At 47.8% G+C, this 20,767-nt stretch overlaps 1 pseudogene; it reads left to right on the forward strand.

The window, feature by feature from the left end:
- The window catches only part of LOC141022470 (uncharacterized), a 179,670-nt pseudogene extending 176,058 nt beyond the window's left edge, over positions 1-3,612 (forward strand).
- Positions 3,613-20,767: the final 17,155 nt, after the last annotated feature.

Genomic DNA, 20,767 nt, shown 5'->3' on the forward strand with positions numbered 1-20,767 from the left:
ACTCAGATTTGGTAGTCAAGCAAGTGATGAAGGAGTGGGATGTCAGAAGCCCAGCTATGACTGGTTACTGCAATGCGGTGAGGAAGTTGGAAAAGATGTTTGAGGGGTTAGAGCTCCATCATATACCGCGACTGAAAAATCAAGCAGCCGATGATTTGGTGAAGATAGGCTCCAAGAGGGAAGCCATTCCCAGCAACGTGTTTTTGGAACACATTCATACACCTTCAGTTCAAGAAGATCCTTTCACTGAAGAGCCCCCGCTGCCTAAGAGTGCCACAGATCCGACTGAAGTCAAAGTCCCAGCCGTGGTCGACCTGATCATGGAGGTTTTGGTCATCACTCCCGACTGGACAGTGCCATACATTGCGTATATCCTTAGGAAGGAACTCCTAGAGGATGAAGAAGAGGCTCGACAGATCGTCCGTCGATCCAAAGCCTTTACTATGATAAGAGGACAACTGTTCAGGGAAAGTGTAACCGGAGTCAGCCAGAAACGCATAACACCAGAAGAAGGTCGAGTGATCCTCAACGACATCCACTCGGGGACCTGTGGTCACCATGCGTCCTCTCGGACCATTGTGGCCAAAGCATACCGAGCTGGATTTTATTGGCCACGAGCAAATGAAATGGCGAAAGATATAGTCGACAAATGTGAAGGCTGCCAGTTTTACTCCAATATGTCCCACAAGCCTGCGTCAGCCCTGAAGACTATTCCACTCGTCTGGCCCTTTGCTGTTTGGGGATTGGATATGGTTGGACCCCTGAGGACTGGTAGGAGCGGCTTCACTCATGTGCTTGTAGCAGTCGACAAGTTTACCAAATGGATTGAAGCCAAGCCTATCAAGAATCTTGAAGCCAGTACTGCCGTCAGCTTCATCAGAGAATTGGCATTCAGATGTGGAGTTCCGCACAGCATCATCACTGACAATGGGTCAAACTTTGATTCTGATGAGTTCAGAGCCTTCTGTGCTTCCCAAGGCACACGGGTCGACTATGCTTCAGTCGCCCACCCCCAGTCAAATGGACAAGCAGAAAGAGAAAATGGCTTTATTCTCAAAGGACTGAAACCCCGACTGATGCGTGATCTCAAGCACGCAGCAGGCGCCTGGGTCGATGAACTTCCATCAGTTCTTTGGGGATTGAGGACAACTCCCAATCGGTCGACTGGCCGAACTCCATTCTTCTTGGTTTATGGAGCTGAAGCTGTTCTACCGAGTGACTTGCTTCACAATGCACCCCGAGTCGAGCTCTTCTCTGAAGATGAAGTAGAACAGGCCCGGCAGGACGCAGTCGATCTCCTAGAGGAGGAAAGAGAGATGGCCTTAATCCAGTCGACCATTTATCAGCAAGACTTGCGTCGATTCCACGCCAGAAACGTGAGGGGCCGAGCCTTTCAAGAGGGAGACTTGGTTCTTCGAGTGGATCAACAGAAACCACACAAGCTCGCCCCTGCTTGGGAAGGTCCCTTCATTTTCACCAGAGTTCTCCACAATGGAGCATACCATCTTTACAATGTCGAGCATCAGAAAGACGAGCCACGGGCTTGGAACGCGGAGCTGCTCCGCCCCTTTTATACTTAAGTACTCATTCGGATGAGATGTAATAAGAAATACCTTTGTAGTTTGTTTATCAAAGATAAGAGCTTTACAGTCTTCCTAAATGGTTGTTGTTGCTTTTGTTTACGTATGAAATCCCCCAGTGGGTGACTTTGCCGCGAATCCATTTCGCCTAAAGTTTGAAAAATCCTACCGAGTGATGAGCAAGCCTCTCACTCGGGGGCTTAGCCGCGAATCCGTTTCGCCTAAGTTTGTAAAATCCTACCGAGTGGTGAGCAACCCTCCCACTCGGGGGCTTAGCTGCAGTCCAGTACTCGCCTAAGTTTGTAAAATCCTACCGAGTGGTGAGCAACCCTCCCACTCGGGGCTTAGCTGCAGTCCAGTACTCGCCTAAGTTTGTAAAATCCTACCGAGTGGTGAGCAACCCTCCCACTCGGGGGCTTAGCTGTAGTCCAGTACTCGCCTAAGTTTGTAAAATCCTACCGAGTGGTGAGCAACCCTCCCACTCGGGGGCTTAGCCGTGAATCCTTTTCGCCTAAGTTTGAAAAATCCTACCGAGTGGTGAGCAACCCTCCCACTCGGGGGCTTAGCTGCAGTCCAGTACTCGCCTAAGTTTGTAAAATCCTACCGAGTGGTGAGCAACCCTCCCACTCGGGGGCTTAGCTGCAGTCCAGTACTCGCCTAAGTTTGAAAAATCCTACCGAGTGGTGAGCAACCCTCCCACTCGGGGGCTTAGCTGCAGTCCAGTACCCGCCTAAGTTTGAAAAATCCTACCGAGTGGTGAGCAACCCTCCCACTCGGGGGCTTAGCTGCAGTCCAGTGCTCGCCTAAGTTTGAAAATTCCTATCGAGTGGTGAGCAACCCTCCCACTCGGGGGCTTAGCTGCAGTCTAGTACTCGCCTAAGTTTGAAGTCCATCCCCATCTGCAAGGACGACGAGGTGCAGGTCGACTACAACTTTCTCCTTCGGAGCTGCGCCACAAGTACAACGTGCGCTCCACCCTTATCCGCAAGGACGACGAGGTGCGGGTCGACTGGAGCATCAACCTCAGAGCTGCATCTCAAGCACAAAGATTATTCCGTGTGAAGAACAAATTCCACTCGAAGACAAATACAAGCATATTCAGAGATAAATCCAGTTCAGATAAATCCTAAAGTTCAAGACCACGGATCAAAGTACTCGGGCATTCAGCCCGAAGGAGTTTAACAGTTACAAAATCACTCGGCATTCCGAGGCAAATTTAAGGCAGAGCATAAAAGTTTGTTCACTCCGCAGGAGGAGGGCTTGCAGGCTCGACGAACTCGTCCAGGTCGATCTTGTCAGCAATCCGAGTGGCGGCAGCAATGAAAGTCTCCATGAAGGACTGGAAGTCGTGCCTCTTGGTGTTAGCAACTTTAATCGCCGCCAGCTTCTCTTCCCGAGCTTCTCGACAGTGGACGCGAACCAGAGATAGAGCCACATCAGCGCCGCACCGGGCAGAAGACTTCTTCCATTCTTGAATTCGACTGGGAGCTTCATTGAGCCGAGCCATCATAGACTCGAGGTCATTCTGAAGTGTTGCCATGGGCCAGAGAGCTGTGTCAATCCGCAACATTGCGACTTTCAGTCGGGCGAGATAATCGACAACACCAGTGATGCGGGATTCCAGTCGGAGCATGTTCATGGCAGCTTCATCCTTCACTGGAGAGTTGATGGGGTCCAAGCTTGGTTCAATTCGCCCAGTCTCTTCCTCGAAGTCCCGGCAAAACTCTGCATACACAATTCAAGGGTAAGCCAATGATCATATATCGAGTCGACAAGAACAAACCAGTCGGATCAAAGGAAACACCTTCAAGCATGACGAACAACTTCTTAGCAAGGCTTCCCAGATAATTCTCCAGATCGTTCCTCCTGCGGGCAATACCTTCCATCTTCTCGTTCAGATTTTCCTTGTCCTTCTTCAGGCGAGTCGCTTCCTTATTGGCTTCGTCAAGGGCAGTTTTCAGCCTGGAGTTTTCTTCCTCCAATTTGCCGACTGAAGCCAACTTCTGTTCAGCGAGCGCAGTTTTCTCATTAGCTTTTTTCTGCGCGGCCGCCAGATCTTGATCCTTTTTCGCCAGAGCTTGGTTCAGTTTCTCTGAAACAAATAATGTTGGATTCAGAAAAAGCAGAATGAAATCCGGTTCAGGGAAAACTCAGTCGACAGGTCTTCTTTACCAGCGGCGTCATCCTTTGCCTTCTGCAGTTCTGTCTTGGCCAGCTCCAGATCGAGGTTCAGTTGAATCTGCTGCTTCTCCAGGTCAGCAAAATGAGCTCCAAGATCACAAGATTCCTACAATCAAAGAACAGGTCAGTCGACTGGTGAAAAGATTGGTTATTTCGGAGAGGTAAAAGGATAAAGCCAACAAATTCTAGGACTATTGCCGAATCAAACATCCAATAGTAGTCTCGGGGACTACACCCAGTGGGTGCACTTAGCGTGCCCCCACTGGTTCAGTTTACACTCGACAAGGCCTGTCCAGCACGAGTGCAAAAAAAAACAGAGTCTTCAGACCATAGTCGACTGCCAGCAGTCGACCACGGTCTCGAGGACTACACCCAGTGGGTGCACTCAGCGTGCCCCCATTGGTTCAAAGTTCCACTCGACATGGCCCGACCAGACCGAGTGAAGAAATTCAAATTCTGATGCTCAGACCATAGTCGACTGCCCGCAGTCAATTATGGTCTTGGGGACTACACCCAGTGGGTGCACTCAGCGTGCCCCCACTGGTCAAAAGATTCAATCGACAACAACATTATCAGCTCAAAGTGCAAATCTGTTCAGTGACAAATCAAAACACCCAGTGGGTGTACAGATGCAAGGCGCAGACAGATGCAAAGATTCTTGGAAAGAAAGTTTTCAAGTACCATATCCTAACAGAACAAGCCAGAAGAGTCAGTCAACGATCTAATAGCCTGGACGTTGCTCTGGAGAGCGGAGCTGGCATCATAAGCAGCTTGGCTGGCTTCCCGCACCATCTTCATCTTCTCCATCATAATGCCCGCCTGGCGTATAGCCTCTTTTGCAGCACCCACTTGGTCCTCTGGGACGTGATGTGTAGCAAAAAGTGAAGGTAGATCGGTGGGAGTCTGTGCAGCTGACGAGGAAGGCCGAGCACTCGACAGCGGTATGGCGAAGGAGATGGAAGTCCGATTGGCATCGCCGGCGTCCTGAATTACCGGTTCCGCCACCGGTGTCGATTGAAGCGTCTTGCCAGCGGACGTTTTCCTGTTTCTTCTCCCCAAGGGCCTCTGTGGCTCGTCCTCATCGTCGCCGGGGAGGTCAATGACGTTGACGGCTGTAAAAAGATTAGTCGCCAAAGTTTCATCACCCGATTGGATATATCGCAGTTCAATCGACAAATCGAAGACAAAATCACGAGGATTGTACCCGGATTGGAGGTCACCGCATCTTCCATTTCCTCATCCTCGTTCTTATAAGCAGAGGTCCCAGAGGTAGCGGCACTGCCAGTTTCAAGATTCATTCGGTCAAACCAAGGGAAAAATAAACAGCACAGAACGTCGAGTAAAAGCGAAAGAAGAACAATCACGCAGAAGCAACAGGAATGTCAATTTTGATTCTCGGCAGCGCCTTCCGAGTCTTCTGCACTACAACCTTGGACTGCTTTGGAGCTTTTTCAGTTGGTGCCGGAGAGGACATCCGGGGACGCTTTGACGACTGCCCGGTCTGAACGGTCGCCTTGTCACGGGCGCTCGCCGGGTCGTGAGTAAGTTTGGATCGCCTTTCCCTGCGGGGAGGAGAGTCGACCTCTTCTTCATCACTCGGGTCGTCGCTCTCCTTGTCCCCCTCTCCGTCGGAATGCCACTCGCCGCTTTCACCTCCGCTTGCCTCCCCCTCCAAGTTCTGCTCCGCTCTCCGTTGGGCATCGAATACATTTCAGTAAGGGCCTAGAAGAAAACAAGCAAGACAAAGTCAATCGGTGAAGCATAAACAATTGCATGTTAAATCAAGATGACACTCGGTAATTCAGAATCGGACCTTGTCTGGTTCGTAGGATTGGTCAAGTGGAGGGATTCTCCTGGCTCCTCTGGGGTTATCCTTGTTGCCAGTGATACTCCTCAACCACTTCTGCACCGTATCCTCGTCGACTTCTTTGGGGTGCACCCGAGTGGAATCTTCAATGCCCGAATACATCCACATCGGATGGTCGCGGGCTTGAAGTGGCTGAATGCGTCGTCTGAGGAAGACTTCCAGCAGATCCATTCCAGTTACACCCTCACGGATGAGATAGACCACTCGCTCAACCAGCACTTTCACCTCCGCTTTCTCCCCTGAAGTCACTTTCAAGGCGGAGGGCTTCTCTACGCGAGCCATAGAAAAAGGAGGAAGTCCAGTCGACTGACCTAGAGTCGGATGGTCTTTGCAGTAAAACCAGGTCGACTGCCACCCTCGTACTGACTCAGGAAGAATTATGGTTGGGAAAGAGATCTTACCCCTCATCTGAATCCCAAGACCCCCACACATCTGGATCACTTGAGTCCTCTCGTCACTCGGGTTGGCCTTTTTGACCGACTGGGAGCGACACGTGAAAATGTGCTTGAAGAGACCCCAGTGTGGTCGACAACCCAAAAAGTTTTCGCACAGAGACACGAAAGCAGTGACATATATGATGGTGTTGGGGGAAAAGTGATGAAGTTGTGCCCCAAAGAAATTCAAGAAAGCCCGAAAAAAAGGATGCGGAGGTAGAGAAAATCCACGGTCGACGTGAGTGGCGAGGAGGACGCACTCACCCTCCCGCGGTTGAGGTTCGGTCTCATCCTCCGGGAGCCGCGCCGATCCATGAGGAATCAGCCCCTCCTCTGCCAGATCGTCGAGGTCATCCTGACTGATCGTCGACCGGATCCAGTCGCCCTGGATCCAGCCGCGCGGCAAACCGGGCCGCGACGAGGATCCGCCCCGGCGGGACTTTTTCCCCTTAACCTTCACCGTCGCCTTCTTCGCGCGCTCCAGAGCCACCGTCTTTTCTTTCCCCATCGCCGCGGACGGAGCTCGAGCGGAGCGGCGGTGCTGGAGGAGGAGCAGACGCAGTGGGGAAAACTGAGAAGAGAGAAGAAGAATGAGGACGCACTGTTCAAAACCCCCGGTCCGGCGCCTTATATGGGGTTGCTTCCGAGTGACTGACCTGTAGGCCCGGGCAATCTTATCAAATCCCGCAACAGTCGCGCGCGTGATACGTGGCAAAAAAGGCGGCACGGGAATCGAGGCGGCCTTGCCTTATCCAGCCCGATTACTGCGGCCTCCTCTGCCCCGCGCGCTTCCCGAAATTCGAATCTCGCGAGATCCGCGGGCAGCAGAACAACTTGTCAGACGGAAGATCTCCACCACATTAGCACTCGGACCTCTTCCAGCAAAAGTTCACTCGACAAAACCAGGAATGGATCAAGGCGACTGAAAAATAAGTTGGTGTCACCACCTCGGTTCGTTGATCCAAAACAAAGACACACCCGAAGCGCGAAAAATGAGTCGGAAGTATTTTCAACTCCTTCTCCACTCAAACCCTGATCCATTCGGGGGCTAATGATGAGGACATGTACCTAGGGTAGGGTCACAGGCCGGACCTAAATACTTTCCCCAAGGACATCACTCTAAAGCCAGAAGCATTCGAGGGGTACCATCACCCACTCGACCAGAAACATTTCCACTCGGAGGAATCAAGATCACTCGACCGTAACAAGAAACACTCGACGGACAGAAGACCTAAAGTCACTCTACACAGCAACGGTCGAGCATTAACTCCTAGACATAATAGCCATTTATAACACTTTATTACGGACGTTACCAGTAACGCCCCCCTCTTGATGTACCTTAAATCCCTTGTAACGTGGTCTGGCGGGGGTGCTGGCGCACTCTATATAAGCCGCCCCCTCCACATGCACAAGGGTTCGCACCCCCTGTAACACACACGCATATAATCCAGTCGACCTCCTCCGGGCTCCGAGATGTAGGGCTGTTACTTCCTCCGAGATGTAGGGCTGTTACTTCCTCCAAGAAGGGCCTGAACTCATAAAACTCGTGCGTACAGCTTCTCCATAGCTAGGATCTTGCCTCTACATCCCTACCCCCATTCTATTGTCAGACTTAGAACCACGACACCGCCCCCTCCTTGTCCAATTTGGACTAGAGGGGGAGGGGGCGCGCGGCTGCCCTGGCCGCCCCTCCTCTTCTCCTACTAAGGCCCATTAGGCCCAATATACTCCCCGGGGGGTTCCGGTAACCCCCCCAGAACTCCGGTAAATGTCCGAAACCTCCCGAAACACTTCCGGTGTCCGAACATAGTCATCCAATATATCGATCTTTACGTCTCGACCATTTCGAGACTCCTCGTCATGTCCGTGATCATATCCGGGACGCCAAACTACCTTTGGTACATCAAAACACAAAAACTCATAATACCGATCGTCACCAAACTTTAAGCGTGCGGACCCTACGGGTTCGAGAACTATGTAGACATGACCGAGACACGTCTTCGGTCAATAACCAATAGCGGAACCTGGATGCTCATATTGGCTCCCACATATTCTACGAAGATCTTTATCGGTCAAACCGCATAACAACATATGGTGTTCCCTTTGTCATCGGTATGTTACTTGCCCGAGATTCGATCGTCGGTATCTCAATACCTAGTTCAATCTCGTTACCGGCAAGTCTCTTTACTCGTTTCGTAATACATTATCCCGCAACTAACTCATTAGTTACAATGCTTGCAAGGCTTATAGTGATGTGTATTACCGAGAGGGCCCAGAGATACCTCTCCGACAATCGGAGTGACAAATCCTAATCTTGATCTATGCCAACTCAACAAGTACCATCGGAGACACCTGTAGAGCACCTTTATAATCACCCAGTTACGTTGTGACGTTTGGTAGCACACAAAGTGTTCCCCCGGTATTCGGGAGTTGCATAATCTCATAGTCATAGGAACATGTATAAGTCATGAAGAAAGCAATAGCAATATACTAAGTGATCAAATTCTAAGCTAATGGAATGGGTCAAGTCAATCACATCATTCTCTAATGATGTGATCCCGTTAATCAAATGACAACTCATGTCTATGGCTAGGAAACTTAACCATCTTTGATTCAACGAGCTAGTCAAGTAGAGGCATACTAGTGACACTCTGTTTGTCTATGTATTCACACATGTACTAAGTTTCCGGTTAATACAATTCTAGCATGAATAATAAACATTTATCATCAAATAAGTAAATAAATAATAACTTTATTATTGCCTCTAGGGCATATTTCCTTCAGTATCCCACTTGCACTAGAGTCAATAATCTAGTTCGCATCGCCATGTGATTTGACACCAATAGTTCACATCACCATGTGATTAACACCCATAGTTCACATCGTCATGTGACCAACACCCAAAGGGTTTACTAGAGTCAATAATCTAGTTCACATCGCTATGTGATTAACACCCAAAGAGTACTAAGGTGTGATCATGTTTTTGCTTGTGAGAGAAGTTTAGTCAACGGGTCTGCCACATTCAGATCCGTATGTATTTTGCAAATTTCTATGTCAACAATGCTCTGCACGGAGCTACTCTAGCTAATTGCTCCCACTTTCAATATGTATCCAGATTGAGACTTAGAGTCATCTGGATCAGTGTCAAAACTTGCATTGACGTAACCCTTTACGACGAACCTTTTGTTATCTCCATAATCGAGAAACATATCCTTATAATTTGACCGCTGTCCAGTGATCTACTCCTAGATCACTATTGTACTTCCTTGCTAAACTCAGTGTAGGGTATACAATAGATCTGGTACACAGCACGACATATTTTATAAAACCTATGGCTGAGGCATAGGGAATGACTTTCATTCTCTTTCTATCTTCTGCCGTGGTCGGGCTTTGAGTCTTACTCAATTTCACACCTTGTAACACAGGCAAGAACTATTTCTTTGACTGTTCCATTTTGAACTTCTTGAAAATCTTGTCAAGGTATGTACTCATTGAAAAAAACTTATCAAGCGTCTTGATCTATCTCTATAGATCTTGATGCTCAATATGTAAGCAGCTTCACCGAGGTCGTTATTTGAAAAACTCCTTTCAAATACTCCTTTATGCTTTACAGAAAATTCTACATCATTTCCGATCGACAATATGTCATTCACATATACTTATCAGAAAGGCTGTAGTGCTCCCACTCACTTTCTTGTAAATGCAGGCTTCACCACAAGTCTGTATAAAACTATATGCTTTGATCAACTCATCAAAGCGTATATTCCAACTCCGAGTGCTTGCACCAGTCCATAGATGGATCGCTGGAGCTTGCACATTTTGTTAGCACATTTAGGATCGACAAAACCTTCTGGTTGCATCATATACAACTCTTCTTTAAGAAATCCATAAAGGAATGTAGTTTTGACATCCATTTGCCAGATTTCATAAAATGTGGCAATTTGCTAACATGATTCAGACAGACTGAAGCATCGCTACGAGTGAGAAAATCTCATCGTAGTCAACACCTTGAACATTGTCAAAACCTTTTTTCGACAAGTATAGCTTTGTAGATAGTAACACTACTATCAGCGTCTGTCTTCCTCTTGAAGATCCATTTATTTTCTATGGCTTGCCGATCATCGGGCAAGTCAACCATGTTGGGTAACGTAGCAATAATTCAAAATTTTCCTACGTGTCACCAAGATCAATCTAGGAGATGCTAGCAACGAGAGAAAGGGAGTGCATCTTCATACCCTTGAAGATCGCTAAGCGGAAGCGTTACAAGAACACGGTTGATGGAGTCGTACTCGCGGCGATTCAAATCGCGGAAGATCCGATCTAGCGCCGAACGGACGGCGCCTCCGCGTTCAACACACGTACAGCCCGGGGACGTCTCCTCCTTCTTGATCCAGCAAGGGGAGAGGAGAAGTTGAGGGAGAACTCCAGCAGCACGACGGCGTGGTGGCGATGGAGCTCGTGGTTCTCCGGCAGAGCTTCGCTAAGCACTATGGAGGAGGAGGAGTTGGAGGAGGAGAGGGCTGCGCCAGGCAAGGGGTGCGGCTGCCCTCTCTCTCCCTCACTATATATAGGGGGAAGGGGGGTGGAGGAGGCACCCTAGGGTTCCCTAGGGGAGGGGCGGCGGCCACAGGGGAAACCCTAGATGGGTTTGGGCGCCCCCACCCTTGGGAAACTTGCCCCCCAAGCCGGGAGGGGTGGCTGTCCTAGGGGAGGCGCCCCCACCTCTCCACGTTACGTGAGAGGGGTTGGGAGGGGCGCACAGCCCCTTAGTGGGCTGGTGTGCCCCCTCCCCTTGGCCCATAAGGCCTCCAACGCTTGCCGGGGCCTCCGAAACACCTTTCGGTCACGCTGGTCGTCACCCGGTACTCCCAGAACAATTCCGGACTCCAATACCCTTCGTCCAATATATCGATCTTCACCTCCGGACCACTCCGGAGTTCCTCGTCACGTCCGGGATCTCATCCGGGACTCCGAACAACCTTCGGTAACCACATACTATTTCCCATAACAACTCTAGCGTCACCGAACCTTAAGTGTGTAGACCCTACGGGTTCGGGAACCATGCAGACATGACCGAGACACCTCTCCGGCCAATAACCAATAGCGGGATCTGGATACCCATATTGGATCCCACATGTTCCACGATGATCTCATCGGATGAACCACGATGTCGGAGATTCAATCAATCCCGTATTCAATTCCCTTTGTCTATCGGTATGTTACTTGCCCGAGATTCGATCGTCGGTATCCCCATACCTCGTTCAATCTTGTTACCGGCAAGTCTCTTTACTCGTTCCGTAACGCATGATCCCGTGGCTAACTCATTAGTCACATTGAGCTCATTATGATGATGCATTACCGAGTGGGCCCAGAGATACCTCTCCGTCATACGGAGTGACAAATCCCAGTCTCGATTCGTGCCAACCCAACAGACACTTTCGGAGATACCTGTAGTGCACCTTTATAGCCACCCAGTTACGTTGTGATGTTTGGTACACCCAAAGCATTCCTACGGTATCCGGGAGTTGCACAATCTCATGGTCTAAGGAAACGATACTTGACATTAGAAAAGCTCTTAGCAAACGAACTACACGATCTTGTGCTATGCTTAGGATTGGGTCTTGTCCATCAGATCATTCTCCTAATGATGTGATCCCGTTATCAATGACATCCAATGTCCATGGTCAAGAAACCATAACCATCTATTGATCAACGAGCTAGTCAACTAGAGGCTCACTAGGGACATGTTGTGGTCTATGTATTCACACATGTATTACGGTTTCCAGTTAATACAATTATAGCATGAACAATAGACAATTATCATGAACAAGGAAATACAATAATAACCATTTTATTATTGCCTCTAGGGCATATTTCCAACAAACCAAAGTCCACACTTTGTTCTCATACATGGATCCCATCTCAGATTTCATGGCCTCAAGCCACTTCGCGGAATCTGGGCTCATCATCTCTTCCTCATAGTTCGTAGGTTCGTCATGGTCAAGTAACATGACCTCCAAAACAGGATTACCGTACCACTCTGTTGCGGATCTCACTCTGATTGACCTATGAGGTTCGGTAGTAAATTGTTCTGAAGTTACATGATCATCATCATTAGCTTCCTCACTAATGGGTGTAGGAGTCACAGGAACAGATTTCTGTGATGAACTACTTTCCAATAAGGGAGCAGGTACAGTTACCTCATCAAGTTCTACTTTCCTCCCACTCACTTCTTTCGAGAGAAACTCCTTCTCTAGAAAGGATCCATTCTTAGCAACGAATGTCTTGCCTTCGGATCTGTGATAGAAGGTGTACCCAGCTGTCTCCTTTGGGTATCCTATGAAGACACATTTCTCCGATTTGGGTTTCAGCTTATCAGGATGAAACTTTTTCACATAAGCATCGCAACCCCAAACTTTAAGAAACAACAACTTTGGTTTCTTGCCAAACCACAGTTCATACGGTGTCGTCTCAACAGATTTAGATGGTGCCCTTTTTAACGTGAATGCATCTGTCTCTAATGCATAACCCCAAAACGATAGTGGTAAATTGGTAAGAAACATCATAGATTGCACTATATCCAATAAAGTACGGTTATGACGTTCGGACACACCATTATGCGGTAGTGTTCCAGGTGGCATGAGTTTGTGAAACTATTCCACATTGTTTTAATTGAAGGCCAAACTCGTAACTCAAATATTTGTCTCTACGATCAGATCGTAGAAACTTTATTTTCTTGTTATGATGATTCTCTACTTCACTCTGAAATTCTTTGAACTTTTCAAATGTTTCAGACTTATGTTTCATCAAGTAGATATACCCATATCTGCTCAAATCATCTGTGAAGGTCAGAAAACAATGATACCCGCCGTGAGCCTCAACACTCATTGGACCGCTTACATCGGTATGTATTATTTCCAACAAGTCAGTGGCTCGCTCCATTATTCCGGAGAACGGAGTCTTAGTCATCTTGCCCATGAGGCATGGTTCGCAAGCATCAAGTGATTCCAAAAGCCCATCAGCATGGAGTTTCTTCATGTGCTTTACACCAATATGACCTAAACAGCAGTGCCACAAATAAGTTGCACTATCATTATTAACTTTGCGTCTTTTGACTTCAATATTATGAATGTGTGTATCACTACAATCGAGATCCAACAAACCATTTTCATTGGGTGTATGACCATAGAAGGTTTTATTCATGTAAACAGAACAACAATTATTCTCTAATTTAAATGAATAACCGTATTGCAATAAACATGATCAAATCATATTCATGCTCAACGCAAACACCAAATAACATTAATTTAGGTTCAACACTAATGCCGAAAGTATAGGGAGTGTGCGATGATGATCATATCAATCTTGGAACTGCTTCAAACACACATCGTCACTTCACCCTTAACTAGTTTCTATTCATTCTGCAACTCCCGTTTCGAGTTACTACTCTTAGCAACTGAACTAGTATCAAATACCGTGGGGTTGCTATAAACACTAGTAAAGTACACATCAATAACATGTATATCAAATATACCTTTGTTCACTTTGCCATCCTTCTCATCCGCCAAATACTTGGGGCAGTTCCGCTTCCAGTGACTAGTCCCTTTGCAGTAGAAGCACTTAGTCTCAGGCTTAGGTCCAGACTTGGGCTTCTTCACTTGAGCAGCAACTTGCTTGCCGTTTTTCTTGAAGTTCCCCTTCTTCCCTTTGCCCTTTTCTTGAAACTAGTGGTCTTGTTAACCATCAACACTTGATGCTTTTCTTGATTTCTACCTTCGTCGATTTCAGCATCACGAAGAGCTTGGGAATCGTTTCCGTTATCTCTTGCATATTATAGTTCATCATGAAGTTCTAGCAACTTAGTGATAGTGACTAGAGAACTCTGTCAATCACTATCTTATCTGGAAGATTAACTCCCACTTGATTCAAGTGATTGTAGTACTCAGACAATCTGAGCACATGCTTACTGGTTGAGCTATTCTCCTCCATCTTGTAGGAAAAGTAATGTCAGAGGTCTCATACCTCTCGACACGGGCATGAGTATGAAATACCAATTTCAACTCTTGGAACATCTTATATGCTCCGTGGCGTTCAAAACATTTTTGAAGTCCCAGTTCTAAGCCGTAAAGAATGGTGCACTAAACTATCAAGTAGTTACCATACCGAGCTTTTGTCAAAATGTTCAAAACGTCTGCATCTGCTCCTGCAATAGTTCTGTCACCTAGCGGTGCATCAAGGACATAATACTTCTGTGCAGCAATGAGGATAATCCTCAGATCACGGAGCTAGTCCGCATCTTTGCTACTAACATCTTTCAACTTATTTTTCTCTAGGAACATATCAAAATAAAACAGGGGAGCTAAACGCGAGCTATTGATCTACAACATAGATATGCTAATACTACTAGGACTAAGTTCATGATAAATTAAAGTTCAATTAATCATATTACTTAAGAACTCCCACTTAGATAGACATCCCTCTAGTCATCTAAATGATCACGTGATCCATATCAACTAAACCATGTCCGATCATCACGTGAGATGGAGTAGTTTTCAATGGTGAACATCATTATGTTGATCATATCTACTATATGATTCACGCTCGACCTTTCGGTCTCCAGTGTTCCGAGGCCATATCTGCATATGCTAGGCTCGTCAAGTTTAACCCGAGTATTCTGCGTGTGCAAAACTGGCTTGCACCCGTTGTATGTGAACGTAGATCTTATCAGACCCGATCATCACGTGGTGTCTCGGCACGAAGAACTGTCGCAACGGTGCATACTCAGGGAGAACACTTATACCTTGAAATTTTAGTAAGGGATCATCTTATAAAGCTACCGCCGAACTAAGCAAAATAAGATGTATAAAAAATAAACATCACATGCAATCAAAATATGTGATATGATATGGCCATCATGATCTTGTGTTTTTGATCTCCATCTCCAAAGTACTGTCATGATCTCCATTGTTACCGGCATGACACCATGATCTCCATCATCTTGATCTTTTATCAACGTGTCATCACATGGTCGTCTCACCAGCTATTGCTTTTGCAACTATTGCTATCGCATATCGACAAAGTAAAGCAATTACATGGCACTTGTATCTTATGCAATAAAGAGACAACCATATGGCTCCTGCCAGTTGCCGATAACTCCGTTACAAAACATGATCATCTCATACAATAAAATATAGTATCATGTCTTGATCATATCACATCACAACATGCCCTGCAAAAACAAGTTAGACGTCCTCTACTTTGTTGTTGCAAGTTTTACGTGGCTGCTACGGGCTGAGCAAGAACCGTTCTTACCTACGCATCAAAACCACAACGATAGTTCGTCAAGTTAGTGCTGTTTTAACCTTCTCAAGGACCGGGCGTAGCCACACTCGGTTCAACTAAAGTTGGAGAAACTGACACCCGCCAGCCACCTGTGTGCAAAGCACGTCGGTAGAACCAGTCTCCCGTAAGCGTATGCGTAATGTCGGTCCGGGCCGCTTCATCCAACAATACTGCTGAACCAAAGTATGACATGTTGGTAAGCAGTATGACTTATATCGCAAAAAACTCACTTGTGTTCTACTCGTGCAAATAACATCTACGCATAAACCTGGCTCGGATGCCACTGTTGGGGAACGTAGTAATTTCAAAAAATTTCCTACGAACACGCAAGATCATGGTGATGCATAGCAACAAGAGGGGAGAGTGTGTCCACGTACCCTCGTAGACCCAAAGCGTAAGAGTTAGCACAACGCGGTTGATGTAGTCGTACGTCTTCACGATCCGACCGATCAAGTACCGAACGTACGGCACCTCCGAGTTCAGCACACGTTCAACTCGATGACGTCCCGCGAACTCCGATCCAGCAGAGCTTCATGGGAGAGTTCCGTCAGCACGACGGCGTGATTACGGTGATGATGTTGCTACGACGCAGGGCTTCGCCTAAGCACCGCTACAATATGACCGAGGTGGAATATGGTGCAGGGGGGCACCGCACACGGCTCAGAGAGATCAACAGATCAACTTGTGTGTCTAGAGGTGCCCCCTGCCCCCGTATATAAAGGAGCAAGGGGGGGAGAGGCGGCCGGCCAAGGAGGGTGCGCCAAGGGGGGAGTCATACTCCCACCGGGAGTAGGACTCCTCCTTTCCTTGTTGGAGTAGGAGAAGGGAAGGAAGGGAGAGAGGAGGAGAAGGAAAAAGGGGGGTGCCGCCCCCCTCCTTGTCCAATTCAGACTAGAGGGGGAGCGGGCGCGCGGCTGCCCTGGCCGCCCCTCATCTTCTCCCACTAAGGCCCATTAGGCCCAATATACTCTCCGGGGGGTTCGGTAACCCCCCGGTACTCCGGTAAATGTCCAAAACCTCCCGAAACACTTCCGGTGTCCGAACATAGTCATCCAATATATCGATATTTACGTCTTGACCATTTCGAGACTCCTCGTCATGTCCGTGATCATATCCGGTACTCCGAACTACCTTCGGTACATCAAAACACAAAAACTCATAATACCGATCGTCATCAAACTTTAAGCGTGCGGACCCTACGGGTTCGAGAACTATGTAGACACGACCGAGACACGTCTCCGTTCAATAACTAGTAGCGGAACCTGGATGCTCATATTGGCTCCCACATATTCTACGAAGATCTTTATCGGTCAAATTGCATAACAACATACGTTGTTCCCTTTGTCATCGATATGTTACTTGCCCGAGATTCGATCGTCGGTATCTCAATACCTAGTTCAATCTCATTACCGGCAAGTCTCTTTACTTGTTCCGTAATACATCATCCCGCAACTAACTCATTAGTTACAACGCTTGCAAGGCTTATAGTGATGCGTATTACTGAGAGGGCCCAGAGATACCTCCCCGACAATCGGAGTGACAAATCCTACTCTTGAGCTATGCCAACTCAACAAGTACCATCGGAGACACCTGTAGAGCACCTTTATAATCACCCAAGTTACGTTGTGACGTTTGGTAGCACACAAAGTGTTCCCCCGGTATTCGGGAGTTGCATAATCTCATAGTCATATGAACATGTATAACTCATGAAGAAAGCAATAGCAATGTACTAAACGATCGAATGCTAAGCTAATGGAATGGGTCAAGTCAATCACATCATTATCTAATGATGTGATCCCGTTAATCAAATGACAACTCATGTCTATGGCTAGGAAACTTAACCATCTTTGATTCAACAAGCTAGTCAAGTAGAGGCATACTAGTGACACTCTGTTTGTCTATGTATTCACACATGTACTAAGTTTCCGGTTAATACAATTCTAGCATGAATAATAAACATTTATCATCAAATAAGGAAATAAATAATAACTTTATTATTGCCTCTAGGGCATATTTCCTTCAACACCACCTTGACCCCGAGGAAGTAGTGCAAATGACCCAAGTCCTTGATGGAAAATTCGGCCCGAAGATGATCAGTGAGCCGTCGAAGAAGACCAGATAAGCTGTGTCATGCCCTAGCGATAGACAAACAACAAAGCATCAGAGCTTGTAGAGCGGAAGCCAGGTCAGTGAAGAAAGTTGCGATGCGCTGGTACCAGGCGCGTGGAACCTTCTTGAGCCCATATAAGGAGCACGAAAGCAGGTACTACCGTATCAACGAACCCCGTGGGTTGCTGACAGAAATCCTGCTCCTCGAGATGACCATCAAGAAAGGCGTTGGAGACGTCCATCTGGTGCACTGGCCAGGCGTGAGACACCGCAAGCTGAAGAACAGTGCGGATCGTCCCTGGTTTGACAACCGAGGCGAAAGTGTTGGTGAAGTCGGTGCTTGCACGCTGTCAGAAGCCATGAACCACCCAACACGCCTTATAGCAGGGGTGACGGACCCGGGGGGGGGGGGGGGGGGGTCATCCGAAGAAGCAAATAGCGAGGCCTACCGGACTGACGTGTCCTGGACTAGGAGGTCCCCACCAAGGTGATCCACAATCCTTGGGTCGAGCCTATGGCCCCTCCTATCTCAGGGAGGACTCCAGAGGCCTCAAATCTAGTCGTGATCAAGATGGACACTACCAAAGACTTGATGTAGACTTCAAGGATAGTTCCATATATCGGCATGTTTATTCCTAGTGGGCAACCGACCGTGTGTAACCCTAAATACCCCTAGAGCCTATATAAACTAGAGGGTTTAGTCCGTAGAAGACAAAATCACAATTACTAGCCTTAGGTTTAACACAACATACAATCTCGAGGTAGATCAACATGTACTTGATACTCCGTCATCTATATAATCAAGCAGAAAGTAGGGTTTTACCTCTTCGAGAGGAACCGAACCTGGGTAAACACTGTCTCCCTTGTCTTCTGTTCACCATTGTTCCCAGATCCACAGCTCGGGACCCCTTACCCGAGATCTGCCTGTTTTAGTACCAACGTTGGTGGCCCATACAGTTCTAGTTGTGTGGTAAAAAAGGATCGATGGCTCATCTCCAGATCAACATCAACATCGGTTGCGGTGACATCCTGGTCCCCGGCCAGTCTTTCGCGTTCAACAACATCGTGCTTCATGCCGACTCGACCGGCCATCTCGGCCGCATAAAAAGTTTCGCCCAGAATCAAGTCATTACGTGGATCTTAGGATCACAGTCTTGATGGGGGTACTATGGTGTCCTGGACTAGGGGGTCCCTAGCGAGGTGACCCACAATCCTTGGTAGACACCCCTAAGAAGGATGGGGAGGAGAAACCCGATCCTCCCAAGTGCGGACGTGGCCGGAAGCGGTCCAAGAGTGCTAGTAGAGGCAGGGCAAGCCAGAACAACAAGATAGATGCCACTGATAATAGCGCTACGCAAGAAGCCGCTGAGGACTAGGGTAATGTCGGTCACGCCACGCCCGATCATGTCAATGACCCCGCAGGGATATCCAATGAGGAGAATCTTGAAGACCTCGAGGATGAGGAGTATAACAATTACCTCCCCCAATCCGAGGACAATATCAGTCTCGGACCCGACGATTTCATCGTCCCCGAGGACCCATACGAGCAAGAATGATTTCAGGGGCGGCTCCTTGCCACCGCTCGAAGTATGAAAATGAAACATCAATAGCTCCAAGCTGATCAGAATACGCTCAATGATAAGTGGGTCGAGGTCCTCGCAGCCGAGTAATACTTTGGGTTACGGCGCGAGGACAAAGTCAAAACCTACCCATGTCGGTGCTTACTTCCCGCGTTCAACGACAAAGTCGCCAACAATGTGCTATCAAAGCAAGCACGACTAGGTTGAAGAGCCTAATCGTCCTCCTCGTAGATGAGATAGTCCCACCAGAGGGAATCAAAATCCCCCCATAGATCGCTGTCCAGGGAAAGAACCAATACTACTAGCTGAGCCTTACGATTTACGAAGAAAGTTAAATGCAAATCCCGTCCCAACAAGGTCCATTTACGGATCAAGTGAACACGCTCCAGCTGGATGGGCTGGCTATGAAGCATGGCTCGATAGGAATGCAAGGGCTCGGGAGAAAACACGTGCTCAGACGGCATTCGACCTCCAGCACGACATCACTCGTTTTCGAGGGCAACACATCCGATATGTTTTACAAATAAGGTCATGGTGCATAAGTTCCTGGAGGGGTTTAAACCCGTTAATATTGAATCATACGAGGGAACCACTGACCCGGTTATCTGGATCGATGATTTCCTTCTCTACATCCACATGGCTCAAGTAAATACCTGCCGCTCAAGCTTAAAGGGCGGGCAAGGCATTGACTTAACTGCCTGCACGAGAATTCTATTGGAAGCTGGGAGGAGCTAGAAGAGGCCTTCAGGGCAAACTTTTAGGGCACATACGTTCGTCCCCCGGATGTCGATGACCTCAGCCATAACATCCAACAGCATGGCGAATCGGCCAAGAAGTTTTGGAATCGGTTCATAACTAAAAAGAACCAGATAGTCGACTGTCCGGATGCAGGAGCGATCCCGACTTTCCGTCACTGTATCCACGACGAGTGGTTAGCGCGGCAGCTAGCGAGTGGATTTTATGCATACTTTGTAGAGTATATTCTAGTGCCAAAATTCCTCATATTATACCCATCTAGCACTTATTCATGTCTCGAATGAATAGTTTTCAGTATTTACTTGTTTTACCAAGTTCGTTGCACACTATTTTTATTTGGTTTTTATTAGTTTTGCTTTGATTTGTGGTCTTTTGTAGGTGCCTTGATGTGTTTATGGACTTGGACATCAAAAGAATCAAGCTAGGGGTCAAACCGGAGATGTTTCAGACACCAAATCAAGGCAAATCCTATTTGGCGCATATGCGCCGGTTGGCCAACTGGCGCCTGCAGGCGCTTCAAATTGGGCCGACCCGTTTCGTTCTTTTTGGGCCGACCCGTTCCGTTTTTTTTCCTGGTTTCCAAAATCCTATTTGGCGCATATGCGCCGGTTGGCCAACTGGCGCGTGCAGGCGCTTCAAATTGGGCCGACCCGTTCCGTTCTTTTTTCCTGGTTTCCAAAATCCTATTTGGCGCATATGCGCTGGTTGGCCAACTGGCGCTTGCAGGCGCTTCAAATTGGGCCGACCCGTTTCGTTCTTTTTGGGCCAACCTGTTCCGTTCTTTTTTCCTGGTTTTCAAACGCAAAAAGTGTGAGGCGATGGGGAATCGAATCGGCGACCTCTTCGTCGCAAGCGCACAGCTGTAGCCACCAGGGCATTCGACCGGAATGCACTAGTTGGTTCTTTCTTTGCTTTTTA

This window comes from Aegilops tauschii, chromosome 5 (assembly GCF_002575655.3).
Source record: "Aegilops tauschii subsp. strangulata cultivar AL8/78 chromosome 5, Aet v6.0, whole genome shotgun sequence".
NCBI classification, from domain to species: domain Eukaryota; kingdom Viridiplantae; phylum Streptophyta; class Magnoliopsida; order Poales; family Poaceae; genus Aegilops; species Aegilops tauschii.